Source organism: Eurosta solidaginis, chromosome 4, assembly GCF_040869045.1.
Source record: "Eurosta solidaginis isolate ZX-2024a chromosome 4, ASM4086904v1, whole genome shotgun sequence".
In the NCBI taxonomy this organism is placed as follows: Eukaryota; Metazoa; Arthropoda; class Insecta; order Diptera; family Tephritidae; genus Eurosta; species Eurosta solidaginis.
Window position 1 is genome coordinate 157,545,834 of NC_090322.1, and position 8,270 is coordinate 157,554,103.

Here is an 8,270-nt window from a genome sequence, read left to right on the forward strand (position 1 = left end):
CCCTGGCTATGACAAAACAAGATGGACGTATTCCGGTAAGAGTACTCAATGAATTCAAGTCACCACTCAAACTGACTAAAGGAGCTATTTTGGGAAGATGCCAAGAGGCTGAAGTAGTTATTAACTGTGAACAGCTCCATATTTGACCGGGATGATTCTAAACCAGGCCGCACCAACGTTGTGAAACATCAAATTGACACTGGAGATGCGAGGCCTATCCGTCAAGCTCCACGTAGTGTTCCACTGGCGAAGCGGGAAGTTGTGAGTCAAATCATTCAAGAAATGAGCGACAGCGGCGTCATCGAACCATCAGATAATCCATGGAGCTCACCGGTAGTACTTGTAAAAAAGAAGGATGGAAAAATGAGGTTTTGCGTGGACTACCGGAAGTTGAATGACGTAACGAAAAAGGATAGCTACCCATTGCCAAGAATTGACGACACTCTGGACTCGCTATCTGGTACGAAAAGGTTTTCCACGCTGGACTTGAAAAGCGGCTACTGGCAAGTGGAGGTGAAGGAGGAAGATAAAGAGAAAACAGCCTTCAGTGTCGGTGATGGTCTTTGGCAATTTACAGTGATGCCTTTTGGACTTTGTAATGCACCAGCTACTTTTGAGAGACTCATGGACCAGGTACTGAAAGGACTGCATTGGAAAACATGCTTGGTGTACCTGGACGACATCATCGTATTGGGCAAGAACTTTGATGAACATCTTAAGAACTTGGAGGAAGTTTTCCAGAGAATAGCTGGCGCTGGTCTGAAGTTAAGTCCCAAAAAGTGTGCGCTGTTTAAAAAGGAAGTCAATTATTTGGGTCACAAGGTAACGACAGAGGGCATCTGCACTGCGAACGAAAAAATAGAGGCTGTAAAGGATTGGCCAAGACCACAGAACCTACATGAATTGAGAAGTTTTTTTGGGCTGTGCACATATTACCGCCGATTTGTACCAAATTTTTCCAGTGTAGCCCATAGCCTCCATGAGCTTACAAGAAAAAATAAAGCTTTTGAATGGAAGAAGGAGCAAGAAGTGGCTTTCCAAACATTGAAGGAGCGTTTGTGCATTGCCCCAATGTTAGCATATCCGATTCCAGGAGCAACATTTATTCTAGATACAGATGCGAGTGGATATGCTATAGGAGGCGTTTTATCACAACTGGTCGATGGACAGGAGAAGGTAGTTGCATATTACAGCCGTTCGATTGGAAAACCAGAGGGGAACTACTGCGTTACGCGGAGAGAGCTGTCGGCATTGGTAGAGTGCATTAAACAAATACCTCTACGGCCAGCGATTCCGTGTTAGGACAGATCACGCAGCTTTAAAATGGCTACTGCAGTTCCGTAATCCGGAAGGACTATTGGCACGGTGGATCGAGCGACTACAAAGCTATGACTTTTCCATTGAGCATCGAAAAGGTAGTACCCATGGAAATGGCGATGCAATGTCACGAAGACCATGTAGTTTGGAATGCAAGCACTGTTCAAAAGCCGAGGCTAAAGAAGACATTATGGATGTCCGGCTAATGACTATAACATGTACAGGTGAATGGGACAAGGAACAGCTAAGAAAGTGACAGCTAGAAGATGCAGATCTGTCACGTGTTATGCAAGGGCTCGATCGAAATGAAAGACCAAGTAGAGAGGAGATGTCAGCAGAGAGTCCCATTGCGAAGTCATATTGGGCACAGTGGAACAGTTTAGAATTGATATCCAGTTGCTTGCATTGAGTATGGGAGAGTGAGGATGGTCAATGCAAGAAGAAACTGATAGTTGTTCCCAGGAAGAGGATTCCTGACGTGCTCAGCGAGCTGCACAATGGTCCAAGTGGAGGTCATCTTGGAATCACGAAGACACTCGAAAAAATTAAGCAGAGATTCTATTGGGTTGGTTGCCGTCAGTCGGTCACCGAGTGGATTGCCAACTGCGTGGTATGCAACAGAGCGAAAGGGCCCAAAACCCGAAGTCGTGGCCAGATGAAGCAGTATATTTCAGGTGCACCATTTGAAAGGATCGCCATGGATGTCGCAGGTCCATTTCCTACTAGCAACCGCGGAAACAAATACGTACTGGTGGTTATGGATTATTTCAGTAAATGGCCAGAGGTATACCCAATCCCAAACCAAGAAGCAGAAACAGTAGCAGAAGTGGTTAAAAACGAATGGGTTGCAAGGTATGGTGTACCAATGGAGTTACATTCTGACCAAGGCAGGAATTTTGAATCAGCTGTGCTCCAAGAAATGTGCAAGAAGTTGGGCATTCGAAAAATACGGACAACTGCATTGCATCCTCAGTCCGATGGTATGGTGGAACGCTTCAATAGAACATTGGAGGAGCATTTAAGGAAAGTTGTAGACAAGTACCATAAGGACTGGGATACACACATATCATTATTGTTGATGGTCTACCGATCGGCAGTACATGACACAACGGGCCAAAGGTAATTTTTGGCAATGACCTTCCACTGCCAGCTGATTTGAAGTACGGGATAGATGCCGATGCGGAGAGGAATGTCAAGAAATCCACTGGTGTCTTGGAAGAAGAGCTGAGAGAGATACACGATCTGGTAAGGCAACGAGCAAAGATTATGAGTGGCAAGATGAAAGCGAGGTACGATAAAGCAATTAATTCGGAAGGGTTTCAGGAAGGAGATTTGGTGCTGCTATACAACCCACAACGAAAAAAAGGTTTGTCCCCGAAATTGCAGTGTAACTGGGAAGGCCCATACAAAGTTGTAAAACGGATCAACGATGTAGTGTACCGCATACAAACCACTACCAAACCACGAACCAAAATGAAAGTGGTTCATTTGGAGAGATTAGCAGCGTTTAGATCGAGAGATTTGTCTGACCGGGACGATCAGACTTAGGTGGAGGGCAGTGTCACGGATATTAACATCACTAAGTTATACCATCACTAAGGCAATGCCAAGGCCACGATAAGCAGTATTTACCTAAATAATCAAATCAAGTACGTATACGAGCAGCGGAGCGGCAATGCACAAACACATGCATATATCTTATCTGAGTTGTCACAAGAGAGAGCAATAATTTGTGCACGTAGTTGTGGCTGGCGATTTTGTAGCCGAAACTATCTAGTAACTTCTGGAAATCGAAGAGCCTAGAAGTATGCAGCGTAAACTATAAAAGCGGGGCAGGCGAGTAAGAAGTAATTCAGTTTGATTTGAGATTTCGATTAAGCGCTATCTAGCGAGCTATAGCAGAATTATTTTGAATAGTAGAGTTTCATTTGAGCTATCAATCAGTTTGGTTATTAAGCTTGCTATTCGTTGCAAAGTATAAGTGTTATTGTGAAGTACTGTAATAGAGGCCATTTTTCAATTATTCAATATTGGAGTTATTTATTCAACAGTTTAGCGACACGAACTTAGCAGAGGGTTGCAAATAAAAGGATTTGCAAGTAAATTCGTTACAATATCGTTTCTTATACCATTTTTCATATTTTCCAGCAATATGCCTTTCCAGATGAGATCGTCATGATATTTGTGAAGAACTTCTTTAATTTTTGTCAACATTTGTCACATGCATAACTTCTGGCGTTAATGCAAATATTAGATCTTTGAGAACTTGGGTACCTATTTTTTATTTTTAAATAAGCTTATACTAGGTTCAAACACACACCAAATTGGCAATTTATACTATTTGGGTAATTTAATACGCAATTTGTCATATAATAAATTGTAATAATAAATTGCCAATTTAAAAAAAATTGCGTAATAAATTGTTTCAACCTGCAAATGCAACATTGTAAAGTGTGTTTATTGAGTATATTTAAACGTCACTTACGCATGGCTGAGCTATATGGTTGGCTCATTTCATCAGCTGATTTTATGTCTTTCATTTCACTGGAGTCGGGACTGTCAAAAGAAGATGGCAAAATCAAAATGAAAACAAAACACGGAACACATTTTCTTACAACACACAAAAATTTCAAAGTTTTATGTTTTCATTCCATTCCATTCACCTAATACCAACACGCACATTTTGACAGTCTCAACAAAGATATGTTGTTACTGTAGAGATGAGCCAACCAGCTATCAAATTACTATTGTGTAAGCTAAATAGAGTTGTATGAACACCACTCAATTTAAATCGAAATAGCCTCAATTTATTTTTCTGTTTGAACATAGTATTACTCAAGTATTCATTATTCTTGACCAATTTGTCTCCTAAGGGACAACTGCCTTTTTCTCTTACAAGTCCTAGATTGCCGGCATTTTTAAGCCTGGTTGAATATTGTCCTAAGTCAATAACTTCCTCAACAATCTGATTGCTTGTATTACGCTACAATTTTTCTATCCTTTTGGGTGAAAACGAGCGTGACATGTCTAATTGCAAATTTATTTATTAAGCGCTTTATTTGTATTAAGGTTCTCTTTGTGGCTTTTTATTTTCTTCATTCTAGCTAGTTTTTAAGTTTCCGATCTTGTGGTAGGTTTAGGTATTTTGCATATTTCCACTTACGTAAGGTTTTTAGTCAAGCATTATGTTGCGAAAGGTTTGTGGTATAAATCTTCTACCTTGGCAGCCTTCATAGTTGTTATTTTGATTAACTTCTATGGAAACAACTACTGTGAATTAGCAAATTCTTGAACTTAGACAGTGCTAATGAAGCTGTTTTAATAAATCCTTCTATTGAGTGAGGCATTTTGCAGTGATTCATTTGTAATTGTTTACTGTTCTTATCGAAATTGGGTTGAGTTTAGGTGGTCTAGGGTGCTAAATTTGAATATTCTATCAATAGCACGATTCCGCAGGTTAAAACTGCTAGCCAAACATCTGAAATGTTTAGGTTAATTTTTGGCTCTAGTTCAGCTAGTGGTTCATATTTTAATATTCTATTCTCTGATGTTTCAGAGAGTAAGTAAAGAGAAATTAAAATTAAAGAGAAATTAAAAATTTATTCCTATTTCTTTGCGGTTGGGGGGGGGGGGGGGGGGGGGGGAATGCTAATTTATTCTTATTTCTTTGTTTTTTATGTTTATTTTATTAAGCATTTCATTTTAGTTTTATTAATTTTTCTTATTTAGTTAGCATTATATAAGTTATTATTTAAAAGGTTTATTTCTAAAAATGTTTGTTCTTAAGGAACAATTTGTTTATTTTAACATTTTTGACATTTCTAATTTTACTTAGAAAAAAAAATTTTTTCAAGTGATGAATAGTTAATTATTAAAAATTAATTCCTATGCTATTCTCTTTTTATTTTCCTCATTTTATTTTCTACGCCATCTTGGCGGCCACCGTGGTGTGATGGTAGCGTGCTCCGCCTATCACACCGTATGCCCTGGGTTCAACTCCCGGGCAAAGCAACATCAAAATTTTAGAAATAAGATTTTTCAATTAGAAGAAAATTTTTCTAAGCGGGGTCGCCCCTCGGCAGTGTCTGGCAAGCGCTCCGATTGTATTTCTGCCATGAAAAGCTCTCAGTGAAAACTCATCTGCCTTGCAGATGCCGTTCGGAATCGGCATAAAACATGTAGGTCCCGTCCGGCCAATTTGTAGGGAAAAATCAAGAGGAGCACGACGCAAATTGGAAGAGAAGCTCGGCCTTAGATCTCTTCGGAGGTTATCGCGCCTTACATTTATTTTTTTTATTTTTATTTTGGCTTAAAATAAAAATTTTCTATTTTGGTAAAATATTTCAAAAACAAATTTTTTTTCAACACCCTAATGTTTACATTGCTGGAAATTTAAATTTAGTTTAACTAATTTGTCGAAAATTTGGTCAAATTGGCTTTGATTTTGTATGTCTTCTTCTGGTAACATAGCTCAAAAATTAGTAAAAAAAAAGTTTTTACAGCAGAAATTTAAATTTTTGCTTGTCAATAGGCAGCCGTTAGGTTGCCCGAATATTTTTCCTGCTTAAAAATAATGTCTAAATTGTCAAAACTATTTCAAAATTAAGGTAATTATATTTATTATATTTATACTTATTATGCTGCCTCTCTTATTCCTAATGTGGTTCTTTTGTTCCTTCCAAGGTAATATCAATAGTTTTTCTGGTCATATCTACTGCTCCTGCATCATTTCGATTATAAAGCCCGTAAATTATCATAAAAATTGCTAAGTGGCATCATTTTTGAGTGTTCCAAATTGGTCATATCCACTGCTCCTGCATAAGTTCGATTATAAAGCCCGTAAATTATCATAAAATTTGCTAAATGGCGTCATTTTTGAGTTCTCCAAATTTAATTCATCGAAAACATCATTTGCTTCTTTTACGAGGCTTAGGCTGTAATCAGCCAGTAAATCCTTGCCAGTTATGAAATTAGGCTGAAAATTCAGCCAGTAGAATCATAGGCAGGATCGCCATATAAAAGATTAAATGCAGGTAAATGAGTTTTAACATCAGTGAGCGAATTCTGAATGTCTCTTTATTCAAATATTTCAGCTTATTTATATTAAATTATTCTAAACATATTCTTACATACATACTTACATGCATATCTACCTTAAGCATACATACTTATATACCTACATACAACTCGATACAAAATATGTACCTACACATCTGTGTTGAGCTGTGACTTCTGTGGAAATGCAATGTTTGCAAATTTGCTGGTATTCAAATTTGTTTGGTTGTGTGTTGTACACCTGTATTAAATCGTGTCAGCAATAATTATCAAACGCATATTTATGTGTGTGTTGATGAACATTTAGACTACTTTTATATCAGGGTAGCATATTAGACTGATTTAAATATTTGGCATTAAATTGTTGGTTGTTTACACTACAATACCCATTTTTGTGCTCTTACATATATTTTCACTGTACATTTAAAGAGAAACGTAACGAACATTAGTAAATGACTTAAAAGCTTTTTGATCGATTTAAAACATAAAAAAATGTTTGCAGTTAGAAAAAAGTTTTTCCAAACGGGGTCGCCCCTCGGCAGTGGTTTGGCAGCACTCCGAGTTATTTCTCCCATAAAAAGCTTCCCAGTGAAAATTCATCTGCTTGCACATGCCGTACGGAACCGGCATAAAATACGTAGCAAGCCGCAAATAAAAAAAGAGCTGGGTCTAAATCTCCTAGGAAAAAGTGTTAGAGGCTTTGGCTCCACATTGCAATTGACAAGTTGGTTAGTGCCATGTGGAGACATATGGCAAGTAGGACATACATTATGTATGTGGGGGTTGATTCTGGATAAGTACGAGTTTAACCTGTTGTAGGGGTGAGATGTTGGCGAATCAAATAGAAGAAACGACGTTCTGCACAATAAACGGAGACGCGCCCACACGTATGGTAGGAAGCTGTCACAGTTCGCCGGATATATCAATCGAGAGCGCAGGACTTGTAAACTGCGTCAACTGGCAGCCGATGGTAACATTGGCATCCGACCACCTGCCTATACTTATTTCGCTCGAGCGCACCGCCGACTTCACCGTCACAGAAAAACGCACTTTCATAAACTTTGAAACGAATAAAAATCCTTTACAGACAACCGCTTTGCTGCCCTCCCTTTCCCGACTGATGCTCACTAAGGGGAGCGTGCTTTCCACAAGGTCATTGTATCCGCCTATGGTCGCTTCATTTCCGCCTGTAGAATTCCCGAAATTCGGCCTCACTTTCCGGCGGAGGCCGCAAATTTAGCGAGATTACGTGACCTTATAAGACAGCAAAGAGGGAAATAAGGGATATAAATCAACGCATCAGATTGCTTGTAGATGAACACAAGCGGGCTAAATGGGAGGAGCACCTAAGCGGTTGTGACCTCTCTGTCGGTGTAGGTAAACTTTGGTCCACCGTAAAGTCCCTATCGAATCGGTGTAAGCACAATGACAAAATTTCCATCGCCTTTGGCTTACATTTGTATATGCATACGCATGAATGTATATTGTTTTAGGTATAACCATCTTGTCTGCTTAAAGCTGGAGACATTGGTGCTTTATCGGTAACCGTATCGGTAACCTTATAACAGCTGATTCGACCAACCTTATGAGAATCAATGCAATCGATTATTGGTGCCGCTAAGGTCGTAACCGTATCGTAGCCAACCAATTGGGTTTTGGTTTATCGTCGTAACGATAAACAGCTGATTACGTTAGGGATACGGATACAGCGATACGACATACGGCACCAATGACTCCGGCTTAAAGCTCCTCTTTATACTCTCTTCTTTCTGTTACTCATACTCTGCTTTCTAGTGATTCACATTTCTCTTTATGTTAAGTATTTATTGTTTATGCATAATATATTTTCAATATCTTTTTGACTTCTTAGTTGTTTTGGGTTATGTGTTTGTTTATGG